At 39.2% G+C, this 21,446-nt stretch overlaps 1 protein-coding gene across 1 annotated transcript in view; it reads right to left on the bottom strand.

Moving 5' to 3' along the window:
* LOC145988902 (uncharacterized) overlaps nt 1-21,446 on the bottom strand; it is a 79,760-nt gene that overhangs the window by 35,107 nt on the left and 23,207 nt on the right. The gene's annotated exons all lie outside the window — the stretch shown is intronic.

Raw genomic sequence — 21,446 nt, 5'->3', positions numbered from 1 at the left:
GCTAATTATGAAGAGAAAATCACAAACATGTATGGAGAGCACACAACACAGGTCGCACAGAGGACACTGGCCACTGGTCCAGATGTCAGAGCCTCGTTAGTCTGCACAAAGGTGTACTATGTGGAAGTGTGGTTGACATTTGGGTGTCACCCATTTCACCCTGGTTGCTTAATGATTTCGGTATGTGTAATGAACCTTTGTGCTTAAGGTTTGATATTTGTTGAGTTGTTAAAGACTTTTTTTAAAAAAAACATGTTACTTCAAATAATGTAACCTTTAATTAATAATGACACCTTTAATTAGAAAGAAAATCAATTAATTGAACTAGGAGGATTTCAATCTTCAAAAGGTGCCATAATCTCCTACCAATGATCACTGGTGGATTTTTTTTTCCGAAAGGGGCTGGAATTGTAAAGGTGAATAGTACATAACTGCTTTCTACAGGGGCGGAATGCACAATAAGATATTTTGTATATTTAGATATTTCCACTCTCAAAAATGGCAATTGGAGGTCATTTCAAGAGGTTTGCGTTTACCACTCTGTTTTTTCCCAAGTTCTTCAAAGTTTTATTTGAAAATTTTGATTTTCTCCAAATGTTGGAGGGGGCTGTAGCATCAGTGCCAGTGATGTAACATTTCTAACTTGCCAGTCCAGGTGGATCGACCCGCCTGTATATTGCTACCTACCGACAGTTTGGGTCGAAAAACAAAAGAACGTGCAACAAGAACATGGCAACCTGAAAGGGGAGTTTTGGTTTTCCCTTTTTGGCAATACGTGAAAGTACGGGAGTAATTCCATGCAAAGACTTTTGTGTTATACGTGTGAATTGCACAATGATAATTTTGAATGTTCTTACGTTCGATGTGTTTGATATGTTATAAGAATTGTTATTTTCATCCTTTCTGGCATTAAGTGGCTAGCCTGAATCAACAGATTATCAATCTGTATGTGGTTGGTAAATGAATATACATTGTGTGTTCATACAACATTGTCTAGTCTCTGAAATTCATGTCGTATTATTACTCGGCAAGACTTCGGAGTTAAAAAGAGTCACATGTTCCTGACATGCAGTCAAGTGCAAGAACGTTGCAAAGTTATTTTGGTGCACAAGGATGGGCTAAGATTTAGTAAACACCTAGTTTAGTGAAAGTCAATGGAATTCACGAAGTGATAGTAAAAGCGATCGTATTAACAGGGACAAGCAAAATGGAGAAACGGACAATGGGAATGAACCTGCGAAGCAAAGGAATGGCAGCAACGGATTATGAAACCAGCTTTGGATGCAGTGAGGATCTTGAGAACTTTTCCAGAGTTGCCAGTATTTACAGAGGCTCATATGAGATGTAAACAATGCTTACCAGAACAGAATCTTTCTACCAAGCCCTCATTAGATCACTAGTTACTTGATTGGCTGGTGAAAGATCAGGCAGAACGGGACAGAAAGAAAAGGTTGAGGAAGAAGAAAAAGAGCTACAGGAGCTTAGATCCCGGACAGAGAGTCAGGAAAGAAAGAGAAGGAAGAAGAAAAGAGAAAGAGAGAGTAGATATATTTTGTTCACTGATTGAAAGTCTGTTAAAAAGCAGGCTAGAGCAAGATATAAAACTTAAGGTCAGAGTTGCAAGATCTATTCTCTCAGCATAAACTTGAACAGGTAGAAAGCATGAGAGGGGAGATAGAAAGTCAAAGTATTACAGTACCAAAAAGGTTGACGAAGAAGTAAAAGAAATCGTTGAAGAACAGCTATAGCTCTTAATAGAGGAAACAAGAGCAGTTGATGAAAAATATGATAACCTGTCTAGAAACCGTCCAGTCTGGAAGAGAATCTGAATCTGACCCTCCAGAGAGACTTCCAAGAGTTAAGAACTTCAGTAGAATCTATTAATTTAGCAGTAAGAACTTTAGGTGAACAAACAGAGCTCATGGAAATGACAGTGCAAGAACAGAAAGACAAAATAAAGGTAGCAGCAGAAAAGGTTAACTTTCGTTATGCAGAAGCTAAAAAGATGGAAGTATCTCTTTGTAAGGAACTTCAGGAACAGACTGATACAATTTCAAGAAGAGTCAATGAACTGCAGGAAAGGTCCCATAATTTACAGTTTCGAACAGAAACCCCTTCCGATATACTACCTGATTCAAATGAGCATGAAGGATGACTGAACTCAGAGGCTACTGCTTATGAACCTCCCAGGGTACTTGCAAATTTTTTGCAGCTGCTGATTGATGCAAATTGCCTGGGTAAATGAATACTAATGACGGTTTTTCACCACAACACAGAACAGTTTTGGTTGCCTCGGATGGCTGATATTGCAAACATCCCAAAGTTCAAAGGTGATATCAAAGCCCAATCACCGAAAGACATCTGCACGAATTAAATGTCAATTTTGAGATAATGCAAGTGCCTAACCACTATGGATTGGAATTGTGACCTAGAGTTTTCACTGGCAAGGTTGAGTATTGGTTAGCTGGATAGTTTTGTAAATTATGCTGATTTCTGCGCTTGGTTTAACGATGAATTTGCGTCTGAAAAGGCGAAACAAAGACAACCAACAGCAGTGATGAACCATAGATATTTCCATCTGGTCCACGAGAACTTAAGAGAGCTTCGCCTGAATGTCTTCGCTGCGAACAGAAACCTAGCTGACAATTTTAGTGAGAGTGAATTTCTAAATTTGATCATTAGACACTTGCCTTATCACTAAAGTTCAGATGTTCAGGCACTGAAAAGTATTAAAAATGGCAGACAAAAAAGGAACAAAAAATTGAAGAAAAAGCAGTGTATGTAAAAAAAAAAGGCAGTCAAGTTTCAGAAAGAGGCAGTGAAAATTGAAGAAGAGGCATTAAAAATTGAAGAGAAGGACTTAAATTCTTCTTAAATCTTTAAAAATGTAATTACAGATAATAATTTGAATAACAAGGGATACTGAAAAAGGAAATCAAATAGAAGAAGAGAAATATAATTTAAAAAAATACCTTGTCGGAATGACAAAAGAGGCAAAAATGTTTGAAAAAGTCAGCATAAGGTGGAATAGACAAAAAAAAAGGCAACATAAAGTAACATTCAGAATGTTAAGAACCTTCGGATCGGTGTACTTTTGCGTTCAATTTTTGTCTACCAGCGTCGGAAACGAATAGGCATTTTGCCTAAAATCCGGGCTCTACTTATCACATTTAGAATCTTTGTCTTGCACATATTCCACAAACTGTGGATGAGTTTATCCATTTCTTAAAGGACTTTTAGATTTATGATGACCCTGATGCTTGGAATAATAATGAAGGCTCAAAGAATAAAGAACCTGTAGGCAATAAAAAATTTAAGGTGCAAAACAAATTCAAAAGGTCGAAGAGGAATTTACCTATGTCCTCGAAAATTCAATACAGAATTAGGAAGGAGAGAGTTCGACCGAGGTCAGAACCAAAGACAGATAAACTCCTATAGACCTTATCGAGAACAGACAGACGGTGTTAACAAAAACAACAGTCCCAATTCACCCAGATGTTACTCTCCAAGATGTTGACATGCCTTTTCCCCTTGTACAAATAATTATTGTTTTTAATTTATTTAACTTGATGTATGTGCTTATTCAATATTTAAACCTATCACTGAGATGATGTCACAAGATAGTGACTGACGTTTTAGGAGCTGTTGCCATGGGAATTATGACTGTGTTTGGCCTTTAGTTTGGACTTTGGAGTTTTAAAGAGTGGTAAAGCTGAATTGACCTTTTTATCCAATTTATCCCCACCACTTATTTGGATTTTATATGGAGATGCATGCAAATCATCATCATCCTTCTCAGTTTCCTGCATCTGGCTGGGTTGGCATAGAAGTCAAGCCTCTCCATTTTTTCCTGGTCCTCCACCACTCCTCTCTTTCCACGGTGTTCCAATCTTGTCCTCTTCCCCTAACACGCTCCGCTATGTGCTCTTTCCACCGACATCTTGGTCTTTCCCTTGGCCTTATTCCCACTCTTTGTGCATTGTAAGCTCTTACTGGTAGTCTTTCTGCATCCATCCTCTTCATGTGTCCGAACCACCTCATCTGTGCCTGATCCATCCTGTCCTGAAGCTTCACCATGTCCACTGTCTGTTGGATCTCCTCATTCCTTATTCTATCCCTTCTAGTCTTCCCCAATATACTCCTTAAAAATGTCATCTCCACTGAGTGCATATTTCTTTTGTCTCTCTCTGTCATTGTCCAAGTCTCTTCTCCATACATAATTATTGGTACATAGTATGTGTTGTATATTATACCTTGTTGCATTTCATAGGTACATCCCTGTTCCATATTAATCTTCGAACGCTTTGATATAGTCCACCACCCATTTCTCCTCTTGTTTACCTCTCCATCTATTCTTCCACTTCTCTCAAATTATGCTTTCTAGATATTTGAAGCTCTCCACTACCCTCAACTCTTCTGTGTCCATCTTTATTCTTAGTTCATTTCTGGCTCTGTTTCTTCTTATTATTAGCACCTCACTCCTTTCTGCACTGAATTTCATTCCTACTCTTCTGATTTGCTCATTCCAACTATGAAGCTGTCTCTGTAATTCTTCTTCCCTGTTCCCCCATATTACTAAGTCATCAGCAAACAACAGGGCCTTCATTTCTTCCCCACCTCTTTGTTAATTGCATCCATTGTAATTATGAAGAGCAGTGGCTTTATGGAATTGGTGTTTTAAGTCCACTTTATGAACAGAAAGGCTAATTGGGACTCAACCTACAGTTTAAAGTGGGATCCGAACCACTATGTGCCTCTACCGGGTATTGAACCAGGGACCAAGGGACACAGTTCTTCCCACTGGTGTCTTCACACAGCTCTGGTTGGCCTTGTAGATGCTCTGCACTCTACACACTATCTCTTCCTCGACTCCTTTCTCTCTTAGAGCCTTCCAAATCTTTGTTCTGTCCATGCTATCGCATGCCTTTTCTATATCTAGGAATGCCATAATCAAATCATTTCCATACTCATAGTGCCTTTCCTGCATTTGCCTTTTCTGGTGAATATCAGATATACTGTTGAACTGCCTCTTCTAAATCCACACTGTTCCTCTCTCATGTTCAGCTCTTGTTACTTCCGTTATTCTTTTCTCTAATATTTTCTCATACACCTTTGCTGAGTGGCACATAAGTGTTATTCCTCTGTAGTTTTTACATTCCTTTCTGTCACCCTTCTTGAATAGGGGAACTATTAGTCTCTTTGTCCAATCTCTTGGCACTTCTCTCTCTTGCCACACTGTTTTCAACACTCTGTACATCCACTGCACCCCAATCATTCCTGCTTCTAGTATCATTTCCACTGGCACTTCATCTACTCCAGGTGCTCTACCACTCTTTATTCTCTTCAGAGCTTCCCTCACTTTTTCATGCTCATTTCCTTTTTTCACATTCAGTAATTTCTCGAAATGATTTCTCCACATTTTCCTTATTTCCTGATCTTCTTCTACAATGTTTCCCCTTTCATCCTTTAGCTTACAGCTGTCTCCTCTTTCTCTTCTTCTTTCTCTCACTAATCCATACTATACTTTCTTGTTCCCATCTACATCTTCTTCTAGTCTAGCACTTTGGTCCATTCTTCCATTCACTTTCTTTTTTCCTCCTTTACTACTGTTTTTGTCTCTTTCTACTTTTCCACATACTCTTTTTGTGCATTTTGTGATTTAACTTTAAACCATTTTCACTGCCTCTTTAGTTCTTTCATTCCACCATGGTGTTTCTTTGTCTTGCATGTCCTTCCACATACCTTTTCAGCTGCATTTTGTGATTTAACTTTAAACCATTTTCACTGCCTCTCTAGTTCTTTCATTTCACCATGGTGTTTCTTTGTCTTGCTTGTCCTTCCACATACCTTTTCAGCTGCCTCTACTAATTCTGTTTTAAATCTTGTCCATTCTGTTTCTACTCCTTTGTGTTCATCTCTTGGCACTTTTTGTTCACAATATTTCTTGATATTTCTCTTTTATCATCTTATCCTTCAATTTCCACACTCTTATCCTTCTCTCGTTTGTCCCTTCTATCTTTTATTTTCCATCTCCTACTAGTAGCCTGTGGTCACTGTCTTAAAGTTCTCACTGGGTACTACATTAATGTTGTTCATTATCTTCTTTACTTCCTTGTCTACCAATATATAATCTATTACAGACTTTTGTTCATTATTCCAACTGTATCTTGTAATCTTATGGCTGTCACATTTCTTCTTAAACCAGTTATTACCTACTAACAGTCCGTTTCTCTTACAGAAGTCCAGTAGCCTCCTTCCCTCCTAATTCATGTCCCCATCTATCTGCTCCAAGTACTTCCGTATACCCTTTCCTGTCTCTCCCCCCTTGTGCATTAAAATCACCCATCACAATTTGCCATTCCTTTCCTACGTGTTCTTCCAAATATTCTTCAAATTCTTCTTTCTCCACCCTTATACATGAAATCGAAATATAACCTGAACATAAAGTGTAAAAGTGAAAGAATCAGGATTTATTACTATCATGTATCTCATGAATTCATTAACATTACACAGGAACTCAAGAGTGAAAATTGAAACCCTGCAAAAACAGGAATGTTGGCCAAAGTAGACAGTGTTTTGTTTGACAGGGTCAATGCAGGAAGAAAAAGAACAAGCTGAATTGTAAGAAGCTGTTATTTATTTGCCTGCAATGGATTTATGCACATAAGTATTTATTTTGTTAAGAAGCAAAATATACTTCTTTTTATTTGTGAAAACTTGACTTTGATTTTATTTAAGCAATGAATGAACAGAGATTACCCATACGCTGAGAGGCATCGAGTGAATGCTGCGAGTCTTCATGTGATTTTCTTTTTTGGTGTTTGATTTAACACATTCGGGTCTGGCCTCATAATACAGCATTGTTACCTCTGGTCTGCGGTTTTTGGTTGTTTTTCAAAAAATCATAGAAAAAATATTTTTAATTTGTTTTTATTTACCACATATTTCTTAAGTCTAAGAAACTTCCTCTTTTCAATGAACAAAAATTTGTTAAATTTTATTTTCATTTTCAGACGTTTTTTAATATTTTTTTCAGCAATGTTTTGTGAAGAAGAAAAAAGTACAACATTGTAACAAATGTTAATATAGAGATATTTTAAGTCCGTAATCTCAAAATTTCAATAATTAACTACATAAACTATCAATACATCTTTTGAATCTTGAATAAGAATACTTCTTATGTGCACATAACAAAAAATAATTACAAATTACAAGTAATTATCTTTTGTATAAAAAAAGTGGCTGCAGCACAGGACCAGACGATGTATCAGTTGGTTCTGCGTCATCTGTAAAAATTAAACAAATAAATAAATATACTAAATAAATAAAATAAATTTTCATTTTACATACACTATACAAAATAATAAATGGAAAAACTAAAAATACATCTGTGCATGTAGGAGAATCAAACAAGAGGCAAGATGAATAGACCCAAAAAAATTACCTCTTCTCACTTCGTTCATAAAATACTAGAGTTTGCAACACTGTTTATATTGTCGACAATAATTATTACGAATATAACCTACCTTCCAAATCTTCAAATTCATCTGCATCATCAAAATCGTCGCTAACTTCAAACTCTGGGGCGGAATCCTCATGCAGAATTGACGCTATGCAGTCTGGATCTAACGACGCCATTTTAAACAATGCACAGTACATCAACCCGACAACAAACAGTCACAGGTGCGAGATAAAAATAGCACATGAGTCACCTAGAGGTCGGAATTTCAATAGAGGGTCTTGAACGAACACGTGCCCGTAGTTCAATCGGCAAAGCGATTGCATATCACAGGACGGGCTATGACCGTCGTTCGTCCACATTGACTTTAAGTGAACTGCGGGCTATGCCCGTCGTGAGACCCCGATGTGTTAAATAATGTTCCTTTGGATAAAAGAATGTGTCAAGATTTTGGCACGACCTGAAATAATGATGTTTTGTTAGTGTTTATTTTTGTGTGTTCATGAAGGTAACTTCTGATGGAAATTCTGTACTAGAACAGTATGGATAAAAAAATATTGACAAGTGCCAATAAATCATCGGTTGAGGAGAATGAATCTGCAGTGCAGTCAGTTCCAGTTACAGCAGACCTGCTTTCTTCATTACAGATTATATTGGAGGAAAGTACAAGGGCTCTAGAAACTAAGATGCAAGAAAACTCCAGTGCTCTGGAATAAAAAATTCGGGAAAACATTAGGGAAAACTCCAGAAGTCTGGAAGCTATGATTCAGGAGAAGATAACCATATTGGAATGCAGCTTGAACTTAAGGTTAGAGGAAAGTGGTAGAAATCTGGTGGAAGCAAAATGGCGCTTAGAAGAGAAATTTTCACAGGGTTATTCGAAGTTCACAGAATCTGCTTTGGAGATGAGACAGAGACTGGAGGATTTGAGTGCAAAAATAGAAGAAAATCAACAGAAGATAAAAGAAAGCAGCCAAACAGAGATCATTAACTTACGTCAGACATGTGAAACAAACTCTCAACAAGTGGAGTTAAGGGTGCAGAACGAAATTGCCCTGTTGAGAGAAGAGGTTGAACAAGCGCAGAGAAACTTCCATGAGGAAATGAATGACGAACAGAACAATTTCAGGAATGAACTGTTTGAAATGTGAATCACCAGGTAACTGTTATTACAGATAAGTTAGAAGACACCATTAACAGAAAATAACAGAGAAAGTGGCGGAGAATAGAAATGAAACAGAGGAATACAGAAAAACTGACGAAGAATGGATGAAAACTGTGGAAGCTACACAAGACTTGACATTTTCTCCTATCTGTTCAGATGAAGCTACAAATATATTTCAGCTGAAATATATTTAGAATTAAATATTAACCTTGAAATTCTACAAATTCCTCAATAATATAGGCTTGAAATTATTTCACTTTTTTAACTGGAAAGACTACCACTGGTTTTATTCCCATAAAAACGATTTCCGCACTTACTCTGATTTCTGCAGAGTTTTCAAGAAGCGTTTTCCTTCAACAAAAGCGAAAGAGAGGGAATTGGCATCTGCGAGGACTAGGCGGTACAATAAGCATAATGATAATAATATGGAGGAATATGTTTGGGCCATGTACTCCACTTATAGGAATCTAAGTAGTCATTACACTGAGCAGGAAGTAGTTAATCTAATCACCAGACAGTTGCCTTGTAGAATAAAGCAATTGTGCCTGGCTCAAGCTCCGAACACCATGGATCTTTTAGCTGATTTTGTTAAGAGGTACAGAGCAAGCAGAGTAACAAGATGCTTGGCTGTCGACATGGAGACGAGAGAATGGAGCTCAACAAAACATCAGGGATGTCCAAAGAATGTCTAGAGTTTGCCTAGTTCAGCAGCACAACAGCAGTAAACAAGCTGAAAGTTCATACCCTAGAAATGGAAATCGTTACCATCAGCAGCATCAGTTTAGATCACGACGAGAATATCCAGCATCCAGAGTTAATCCTTATGAGAGACCACGTCCAAACAACGGTTTTTCTTCACAGAGAGAGGACAGTAATTTTCCCAGGACTGAAATAACAAGCAGTGGCATACAGACAGACTTTGTTGAAACATATCACAGCAATGAACAAGAGCGTAGTGTGGAAGTAATGAGGAACTTTTGTTGGGACAACGGATCTAATCTCAGTCAGGCGTGGGATTTTACCCCTTCCCTGGCATAGAAATATTATTTATGTTAGGCAGTCTCGGATGAAACTGAGAGCAAGAAGAGACAATTCCCAGACTGGTGACCAAGGTGATACCTGTAAAAATCAGGCGAAAAATAAATTTAAATAAAGCACCCCTTCAATGTAAAAATTCAGAGACAGTTAGAATTTGAATTCAGACCTAGAGATGTTGCAAGAGTAACTCTGTGCTATAAACTACTATTGAAAACACAATTGCAATGGAAATTTTAACTGTTAAAGATTAATCATGAGATCTACTGTTACGTTATTAGTTTCTGTGAAAGTAAAAACTCGAATGTGTCTTAAACTTGGAAAATTATATTTACCGGTGGATGGAGTGTTGATTGAAAACAAGCTAGAAGAGGATGATTCCGTAGACAAGCAAATAAGCATCCGGAAATTTAAATATAGCCATTACAAATTAACCCCTTCACCAGAAGATTGATTCCAGTAAATTACTGACAATAGAATGAAGAACCAATTTAAATTGAAAACATCATGATCCATAGGAAGAAATAAGATGAAAAGGCCTGGCACTAACATTTCATTGAGTCGGCGATTACAACACGTTACAGTATGAGAGCATGTGGAGTAAGTTGCCGAGTGATTACATGATCGAGTCTCCATATTTATATCAAGTTTCATCATTTATTTAGGATGTATCATAAGTCACAGGCTGTACAAAAATTGAATCCTTCTTCAAGCGTCCAGTTTTATCTCAGAACCTGCAAACTAAATACATGAAGAATTGTAAACTGTTATCCGGAGACCAAGAGGAAATTCTTATTGGTGATTAAATACAAAATCTCCTAGACGGTTTGAAGTTTTCCAGATTGTCGTTGATTTTGCTTTTCTTCGGAGGGGCACGTCTTTTCCCTTTGTACAAATATTTATTGTTAGTTTTTAATTTCTTTAACTTGATGTATGTGCTTATTCAATATTTAAATCTATCACTGATGATGTCACAGGATAGTGATTGACCTTTATGTACATATTTTGTAAGAGCTGTTGCCAAGGGAATTATGACGGTGTTTTGTCTTTAGCTTTGGAGTTTTAAAGAGGGGTCAAGCTGATGTTATTTCTCTGACTGCAATGGATTCATGCACAAGTATTTATTTTCCTAAGAAGTAAGTATACTTGTTTTTTTTTTTGTGAAAACTTGGCTTTGATTTTATTTGAGCAATGACCGAACAGAGATTACCCATACCCTGACATTAAGATTAATAACAATAAACATTTGTAGAATGAGAAAGGGGGAAAATTATGGTTGGCTCTCACCCAGATATGGCGTTACCTCAGAACAAGAAGAAGCAGTGGAGACTACTCGTGAGTTTCTACACAACCAGTGATCCCAATAGTCAGACAAACATGAACCTTGTCTGGGTGCTTCTCTTCCATTTAAACAAGAAAACTTGAAGGAACCAAAAATAAGAATTATATGTAAACTTTCAGTTAACAGAAACAGAAGAAACATATTTACAAAAATAAGTGAAAACTGCTCGAACAACAAAAACCAAGTAAAAATCTCCAGCAGTTCCAATAAAATTAATGGACAACCCTCAACTTGGAAGTGAATGTTTCATATTAAGTTACAAGATCTGTAAGAAATTAGTTAATCTGATATCAGGCAAAAGGTTCCTAATATAAAGCCAACAGATTTTCCTGAAAATCATAAGAAGAGAATGTTCTGTGGTAGACGAGAACTGAAAATTCGTGGCATGAATTTTAGCACAGAAATATTAGTCTTAAAAAGTCGTGGTACTGACATTGTTTTAAGTGTGCCTTTTCTAAGACAGCACGAAGCAGAGATAAGTTTTAGGAAAAACACAGTTACTTTGCTATTTGGTAGAACTCCTGATCAAGAGAAAGGGGATTTTCTACATATAGATGTTAGTGCAGTACATCCGAAAGGTCCAGGATGAGGATAGATAATGGATGTTTAAAAGTGCGGACCTCTCCGAGAATCGATATACAGTTGAGACTGCTTATACAGTTAAGACTACGTAACACAGTTCTGCGTAATTCTGTTTTATACGTAAATTAATGCAGGTCCTGACAAAATATAATTTAAAAACATGTTAATTAAACATTATTTGTACGTAATGCATTTATATGTAATTCGGTGTTATACGTACTAATTTTCATAAAATACAGTTGATTTGTATGTAACCAAACTGCAACTATGTCACAGAACTATACATTTCTTGTTATTAGAAAAACACAAGGCAAGTTTAAAAATACAAAAGAAGGATAGGCAGGCATAGCGGTGTTCAGTCTCAAGTTGCAAGAAAGATAACTACAGCAAGGTCACAGAGAAGGCAACTGAGGTACCGCGCGACACATGAAATCAGAGGAGAAATATTTGCCGCAGAACATAAAACGCAATGTTTTTTGTACATAATTATGATACAAAAGTACACATGTTAAAAAGATGCCGATAGCTGACATTTGCTGTGTTCCATAATACATGTAAGAACAGTGAACGTTTTCAGTTGCTACTAATCGGCTGTGGAGAACATAAAGGTTTAACGCTTGACCAGAAAGTAAAATTAATACTGGAAGTGGATACTAATCCACATAAAACTAAAACTGAAATAGCTGCACTTAATGCAAGAAAAGTACAACCTTAGTGACAATGAAGTTCGACCAGTCACAAATATAGGAGTGCGTTGTGAAAGAAGGAGAACACATGCATATGCTGAACATATTTTATTCAGCAGGCTACATGGAACAAAGGAAAACATAAATTTCCACTGCAACGCAGCAATGTATGGTGTCCACACAAAATAAAACATTTTCGTCCATCTACACATGACATTGAAGTTCGACCACTGTTAGAGGGGATCCTGTTTACCATGGTGTGACGCTGCCCCGTCGGCGAATAACTGTGGCAATGCGTCGGGGCATGCTGCGGACGAGTCGTTCAAGGTATTCCACATCGATGCGGTGCTATTCCTCCTGCAGGCAGGCGATAAGAGCAGCCACTGTCGTGGGTCCCCTCTGTTGCACACGTCACTTAAGAACACGCCACACATTCTCAATGGGCGAGAGCTCGGGACTCGATGGTGGCCATGGCAGAGTTCGCACGTGATGGCGAGTCAACCATTCTCTTGTCATTCGCACTGTATGAGGCCTGGTATTGTCGTGTTGAAAGATGAGACGCTGCCTGTGGAACAGGTGCCTTCGCACTGTGGGAAGATGACGCTCCAGTATGTGTGTATAGGCATGTGCATTCACAATGCCCTCACAGACGTGTAGTGGGCCAACCCCAGATGCCGTCATGCATCCCCATACCATCACTGACGCAGGTTTCTGTACCCGACGTGCATAACATTTTGCTTCATTCTGTTCCTCCTTCCGACAAATGACTGTTTTCCGTATTTTCCCATACACAACATTGAAAATGGATTCGTCCGTCCACAAAACCCTGTTCCACTGCTGAAATGTCCATCCCCGGTACATTCGTGCCCACCGTAGTCGATTGCATTTGTTCAACATGGAAAGGAAGGGTTTACGTTTCGCCTTGTACACTCGGTAACCGCATCGCTGTAGGTAACGGCGAATGGCTCTGGTTGTCACTTCAATGTGAAAGCGTTCTCGAGTCCACAGTCGTAATTCGGCCACAGAAACATGATTGTTGGTCTGGATATAGCGCCTAAATATCCGTACGTCACGCACGCTCAGCAGGCGTTTTCGACCGGGGGCCTTACCTGGCTCTGTAGTACCCGTATTTTGGTGGTGTTTGATGATGCAGTGGATGGTTGACTTGGGTAAGTTCAGTTGGCGCCCTATTTCCCGCTCACTGAGTCCATCCTGTTGCAACTCCACCCCTCTTCTCCTCACGGTGTTGTCAATAGGTTTGCCCCTGGCCATGGTGATGATGCACTGCGGTTCCTCGGTGCACAGCACGCGCTTAGATACGGGGGACTCCCTTATCGTGTCCGTGACATTATGCTTCTGTCGAATGCGCCACTATCTGGAATTTTTCCGTATGGGTCTGGTGCCTGGTCGAAGTTCAATGTCATGCGTATAGTTCCCCGTTTTCGTTCTTTACGTGACCTTGGGTGCAACATGCTGGGATCACGATTCTTGCCTGCTCACACGCCTCCTCTTACACACACATGCATCACTTCTGCGGGTCACCCATTCCACCGCCTATGCCTCTGTGCATTTAATCACATATTCCTTTCTGGTCGAACTTCATTGTCACCAAGGTTGTAAAACAAATCAAAATGTCTGATTTCTTTAAACCACGGTCAAGTTCAAATTGAATTCTTTCACTTTAATGTTCTATCTATGTAAGCCTACTGAATCATTTAAACTAGGGCCACTACCAATACCAGTGGTATCAGAATCTTAAAGTATCAGTTGGAATTCATGTACCGATACTTTTTTGGCATATTGGTCATTCACGGGGTGCACAAAAACGCTGGCAGACAATTTTGCAGTCTAATTATCCTGGAAACTATGCAAAATTCAAAATTTATTTTTATTTTCCACCAATTTTGCACAAAAAAACTGTATTTGATGATTATATAGCATCTATTTTAATATTCTGTAATTCTTGAATATTCTAAAGCAAATTTCTATATAAATTGATGCAGATAATTGGAGAAGAGTATTTACACACCAATAATGATCAATATTTTGAACAAATTTTAATTATTCAATTTTCAAGTTTCGGTATCGGTGGGAATTGGTAAGGGCATCGGCATCCGTTCAGCCCTAATTTAAACCTTAAACAATTTGCGAATTTTCTTACAGTGACAATAATATTATGTGAGATTCCTTGTTAACATTAAAAGGTTTGATTTGATTTAGTTTATTTTACTTCGCGTTTTGTGCCTCTTGGCTAATTTGCGAAGATGGGGATGAGTGATGAAATGATGAAATTGATGAATGGACATTCACAAACAACCAAGCCCGACCGGGATTCGAACCCGGGACCCTTGGCGTCGCAGCGCGATGTGCTAACCACTCAGCCACAGGGTCGGGCTTAACATTAAAAGGGAATAGATGTTTACATTCATTATGAAAAATTCTAGTTCACAAATTGTCATATTTCAGTATCAAAGTGTTCACTAATAAAGTGGCAAATGTAATGTATTTAAGAATCCAACTTTTACATTCGTCAATTTACCACTTTATGACAGATATAACGTGTATTATACTGTATCTTGTTCCTGAAAATAGATAGATACACACACAGTATTTTAATAATGATACGACATGGTATCTAAATTTGATTTGTAAATAATTCTCAGTTATACGTATTATTTTAGAATTAAAAAAAAAAGAACAATCTTGCAAACCCAAGCTACACTATATAGCCAAAAGTCACCGGACAACAAGTTCTGTTCATTGCAAAGACACCGGCCAGATAATTAATAAGATGTCAGACCTCCCTTCGCTGTTATTGCAGCATTTACTCTTCAACGCAGGCTTTCCACTAAGTTCTGGTATATTGCTGGTGGAATTATTTTCCATTCGTCCAGTAGCCTCGTGAATAGTTCATGGGTTACTTTCGCTCGAGTGGGTCTAACACTCAACCGACGCTCCGGTTTATCCCGAAGATGCTCTATGGGGTTCCAGTCGGGGCTTTGAGCGGACCAGCTAAGCACATCCACCTGATTGTCCTCAAACCACGATGCAATGGACTCTGCTTTATGGGCAGGTGCATTATCGTGCTGATGGAGAAAAGGGGCCATTCCAAACTGTTGCCACATTGTGGGCAGCATGGTATTGTCTAAAAGGTCCACATAAACACCACTGTTCATGTTGCCATTGACCAAAACAAATGGCCCGAGCCCAAACCAAAAATCACAGCCACAGACCATGACCCAATATACCGCCACGTTCACTTGGGTGTCCGGTGACTTTTGGCTATGTAGTGTATGTAAGAGAAACAAATGGTTTCATAAGGATATAGCTCGACCACAAGGAAAAAAACCTTCTGTCAAAAGCGTTCGCACATCTTCCCTGCCATTATCGGTGCTCGGGGCAGTGTTGCCAGGCCAGACTTGAAAAATTCGGGAGATTGTTCCTTGGGAGACCAGAAGATCTGCTACAAAATCCGATGATCTAATACTAGCGGATGAACAATGTTCTCGGGGGCAAGGCGACGTCCACAGATTTTTTCCAGCGAGGGGGAAACAATGTATTTTTATCAGGTGGGTAAACGAGGCATATTACCCCATAATAATGTTGCCCTCTCAGAAAACACCACTTGAGTTTGAAATTATCACGTTCCTATATCCCTATTATAATAATGGATGTAAATTACTGAGACTGAAATCAATTCATACGTCTGAACTAATAGGTACTTTTATGTCAAAATTCATTTTCCACAATCTTTCAAGTCGAATGCTAACAATAACAAATTAATTTGCCTTCTGCTGGCGTTCGGTGTACAGCTATTGTTAGGGGTGGGCACGCATCGTGCACCATAATGAGAAAATGCATTACGTATGTGAAATATATATTTCGTGAATTAGACAAAATGTCTTCCTCAATAATTCAAGATAGCAACGCTTATGCTAGGGTGCCATCTATCTTCCCCATCTGGTAGAAATACACACAAACACAACACCCCCCCCCCCCACACACATATACATACATGTATAAAATAATTTGCCCATGCTACGAAGTCAGTGTTCCTACCTAGTAAGGCAAGGACGTTTCACTGTGTTTGTCTCACTTCATCCATTTCATCAGTTTTTCATTCATCCATATTGTCGTACTTACCCGTACATCTTAGAAATGATGCTAGGGAATTTTATCATGGAATGAGAAAAATGAAAAAGGGACAACAGTCTATAATGGTAGCATGTTGAAGTAAACTGGTAATCTAGTGTGTGGAGAAGAATTGATTCATTGATTGAATTAAAAGTTTTGGTTGCGTTGGAACTTTATGCCATTTTGCACCCTTCAATGTATGCAGGGAAATATTCCCTTGGGAAAATTTAAAAGTGCAAGTTTGTAAAGGGACCTGCACAACACAAACACAACACATTAAAAAGTAAGAATATACTAAAAGCTTCCTCACAGTGGAAGAGACCAGCTCTTCGCAAAAAGCTAAAAACATGCAAATAAAATACTGTTGTCTGAGGAAAGAAAAATCGGCACATTCAACAAGAATCACACTCTTCCTGCAAAGTGTCAAGAAGGCAACAACAAAACACATTCTGCAGGTCACTAGCTGGCAGTAGGTGGACGAGCAGAAGTAACAGAATATTTCAAATAGACTTTGAACAGCAGTGGCATCTCGTTGCCTCAAATTTGGCCGGGGTTTACTTTTTAAAGAATTTAAAATATAATGACAATTCACATGAATTACAAAAAATAGGTATTTTTTCTTCTAGTCTACAAAACTGGACTTACTTTTTTTAAAGAATTTAAAATGTAATGACAAATTACATGAATTACAAAAAAATGGGTATTTATCTTCTTCTAAACTACAAAACTGGACTTATTTTTTTAAAGAATTTAAAATATAATGACAATTCACATGATTACAAAAGAAACAGGTATTGTTGTGAAACATACCTTTCTACGAACGTTGACTCCTGTTCTTCTGCTCAGCAAATTTTGTTATTACTTTTTCGTTGAAGCCCTCTATGTTTGAAATGTATTCTATCTCTATTGTAAGCAAGTGCCAAGGCATTTGGTGTGTCTTGTCCCATTGCATTTCTTAAGCAGGTTTTAATACGCTTCAATGTGCTGAAACATCCTTCAGATTCAGCTGTTGACACTGGAGTTATTAAAACTATGTTTGTCATTTTTACTGTTTTTGAAAAGGTACCCTCTAAATAATTTTAAATAAAAAATGAATGCTATCTACTGATAGAGTTTATGTTTTTCAACTCTTCACTACAATAAAAAACATGAAGTTACCTCTTCTATGAAGGGATAATAAAACTGGGAAGATGCTTCTGTTTAAAGATTGGTCTCTTTCATTATGTCCTCGTAGAGCAAGTTCATGTCGACCACAAAATTTTAAGCAATTGATAATTCTATTCAATATATGCCTATTTTTCTGGATAAATTTCATTGTGTCTTGTAATTGACAGCCTATGTCCTTCATCAATTTGTGTTCGAACATCAACCCTGCCAAACTCACTCAAACATAACGAATGAAAGCCACCAAAACACTACAGAACAACACGCGAGATCGAACGCGACGCAACGGAAGTAGCCTCGAATCAGCACTCAAATCCATTGCACTCTCCCCTCCTCTCTCTGCTAGCATGTGACCTTCATTGTAGCGTAGGTGGGTGTAGGCCACGCCCACCTTTGTGACGTGCTCCAGAAAGCGATACTTGACATCAATGCCGCTAGGAGCGCTCTCGTATCCATTGCAACAGATGAATTTACGTGGGTAAAAATCCCCTTTTAAAAGACTGTGTGATAGTTATGAGTTATGGTGATTGATAATTACGTGAATACGTCCGTTTTTCTTTAGGGGCTAAGCCCCGGAAGCCCCAAGGGACGAGACGCCACTGCTGAACAGGCATTTAACCCTTAAATGCCTGGGGCATGGTACATATGTGTCACATTTTTTTCTTTTACTTTTGGAGCATACTTTGACTCAGGTAATGTTCAGAGATACATGTTTTGAGTGCTACATGAGACTTGAGGTATCCTATTAGTAAAGTTTAACTTTATTATGGATATATCTGGGGTGAGGGAGTCAATTCCCTCTGGAAAAAAACCCAACTTACTTCTACATTGGATTTTTCTCTCTTCAAACGTATCAGCAGCATTTGTGCAATTCTTGCCACAAGAATGAACCATATTCAGGCGTAGGGATGTGACGACCTCATCGCCCAGTGACTTGTTCACTAGTTAGTCAACCAACAGACTGAAATGGTCAACATTTTGCTCTGTTGGGATTTACAGAGCTGTCCTGTCATGGCACTATGAGGGTCCCACAATCAGCAGAAGTGAGGTAGAGTCCAGCGCAGATATTTCTGCGTGCGATGCGCGAAACAACTAAAGAAGCAGTGTTGCTAATGGAGCAGATAGAAAAATCGCTGCAGTGCGCCGATGCACAGCTGTTACGTACAACAATAAAATTAGAGAATTCAGGTCTATCTAACGTTGAGTTTTAAACGTCATGCATTATACCAGGACTAGGATTAATATGTACTAACAAGTGGCTTTGTATGTAGCTACATACATATGGACTAAAAATTCGCAAAATATGAACTAACACATAAGTAAAATTACCAAAAATGCTGCAAAGAAGACTTCTTCATACGATTCCTTATTAGAGTGATTTCAAACAAAATTAAAAAATATATATATTATTTTTCATTGCATTAATGCACTGGTGGCGTTCTAACTTTTCACTCCCAAAACCCGTATACACTGGTATGGAACTGCAACGGCAGATAATAACATGCCAACGTGTTAAACCGCTACAATTGCACCATAACACTCCTCCTGAATTAATTACAAAGACAAAAGGCTCACTTTCATGTTTGCTAATATAAAACATACAAAGCTGCTCAGGCTCACTGCCATTGTAAGTGTACTGAACATAACCATAACTAAAAATAATAACAAGTTAATCAAACGAAACGATCCCCCAAAAATTCTCAAGATGCAGGCACGTGAATCCCCCTTGTAGGCAACTCTGGTCCCAGGTAAAATTCCCAGTGGAGGTATCATGCTCCAATATAGATCCCACGTTAAACTGTAGGCTAAAACATATTGCCCACTGAGACGTGGGGAAACGCAGAGAAACGCTGCAACAGTACATCTGTTGTCTGGTTCTTATGAAATCAAATGGTGTAACGACCACTACAGCGAAATGCACAGAACCAAATGACAGAATTTCTGTGCCAGAAGTGTCTCCAGGGTGGCCACGTCTCCAAATGCCCTTCTTTGTCATTCTCAGTCCTGCTGTAGCCGAACATGGAAAATGTTCTGCACGGCACGGTGCTTCAGAGCTTGGCGGTATGGTTCATGGGCGGACTATGCTCAAAAAGGCACATGGAATTTTCCACTTGAGAGGTTCGGGGTTGTGTGTTTCCGGGATCTCCGTGGTTGATAACCTTAAGTCCTGATTAGCCTGCTAGAGTATATAATTGGACTTTGGAGTGCAGACAGAGGTCGAAATAAAACAAATATACAATAGGAACCCATGGTCAAGAAATTATTACGAAGAAATACAGGTCTGAGAAGGTCAGGAACCACAGGATGATGCCTCCTTGCAACGTATCATTACATCAGAAATGTAGTTCGTGTGTTTATCATAGAGGGCGACATAGTACTGATATCTACCGCATGGAACGAACACATGGTCAGTGATCTCAATAGTCTGCAGACAGAGCAAGACAGCAGTATGGGACGATCTGAGGAACTTACGGACTTCCAACGTGGTCAGTTGGTTGGGTGCCACTTGTGTAAGAAGTCTGTGCATCACATTTCCACCCTCCTAAACATCTCTAGGTCCACTGTTTCCGATGTTATAGTGAAGTGGAAATGTGAAGGGATGTGTACAACCCAAAAACGTGCAGGCCAACCTCCCATGTTGACCTCCAGAGACCGTCGAGTGTTGAAGAGGGTCAGAGAGTAAGCGTCAATCATCCAAAGCCACCATCACACAGGAATTCCGAACTGCATCAGGATCTATTACAACCACCATGACTGTTCGGCACGAGGTGCGGCAACTTCATTTCCATGGCCAAGCAGCTGCCCATAAGCCACACATCAGACAGGCAAATGCCAAATAACCACCTCGTGTGGTGCAAGGAGCATCGAAACTGGACCATAGAACAGTGGAAAACTGTGTGGAGTGATGAATCACAGTACACAATGTGGTGCTCTGATGGTAGGGTGCGAGTGTGGCGAATGCCTGGTGAACGACATCTACCAGCCTGTATAGTGCCAGTGAAAATCGGGGAGTGGCGGGGTTACAGCATGGTCATGTTTCTCCTGGAGGGGGCTTGGCCACCTTGTTGCTTTATGTGGCAATGTCATGGCACAAGCTTACGTTGACATTTTAACCGCTTTCATGTTGCCTACTGTCGAAGACCAGTTCGGGGATAACCGAGCACCCGCCATACTGCAGGACTTGTGAGTAAGGGGTGTCTGGTGAAGAATGGCAACATAGTGTATATTAAATAGTGCTGGTTGGACACTTGCTATGCCTTCTCAGGCAATACATATTATATGGTATGCCCAAATGAAAAGGAGACCTTTGCTGTAGCGGCGTTGTATCTAATCGAAGAAGGTAAATATGTTTGCTGATAGATGTGCGGTGTTTGTCCCAGTTTGCAGGTGTAGCGAACGGCTTCGCCTGCTATTTCCTCAGTTGGCGATAGTTGTTTTGCGCGGACGGGTGCATTATGGATTCCTCCAGATCAGCGCAGAGAGCTGTAATCAAATTTCTTTGCGCAGAAGGCGAGCATGCTTCACAAATTTATCACAGGATGTAGGACGTTCACCATATTCCGTTGATGTCAGCGTTATGAGGCGTGATGCGAAAGGACCAAGGCAAGCGCACGTTGTCTTCAACCCTGCCACAATTGCTGCTGTGGATAATCTCATTCATCAGAATCATCGGATCACAGCACGTGAAATTGCTGCTGAACTGTCGATAAGCAAGGGAACAATGCAACACATAATCCACAAGAAGCTGAGTTATGGCCAAGTTTGTGTAAAGTGACAAGGAAGTGCAGAACACCTTGGAAAGCTGGATCCGTAAGCACCCCAGGAGTTTCTTCACTGAGACATCCACTCCCTTTCTACGCACTGGGATCAGTGTATCAA

The sequence above is a fragment of the Lepisma saccharinum genome, chromosome 6, assembly GCF_977018435.1.
Source record: "Lepisma saccharinum chromosome 6, izLepSacc3.1, whole genome shotgun sequence".
Classification (NCBI taxonomy): domain Eukaryota; kingdom Metazoa; phylum Arthropoda; class Insecta; order Zygentoma; family Lepismatidae; genus Lepisma; species Lepisma saccharinum.
Note: the sequence above shows the minus strand (reverse complement) of the source record. Positions and strands in the feature narration are given on the sequence as shown.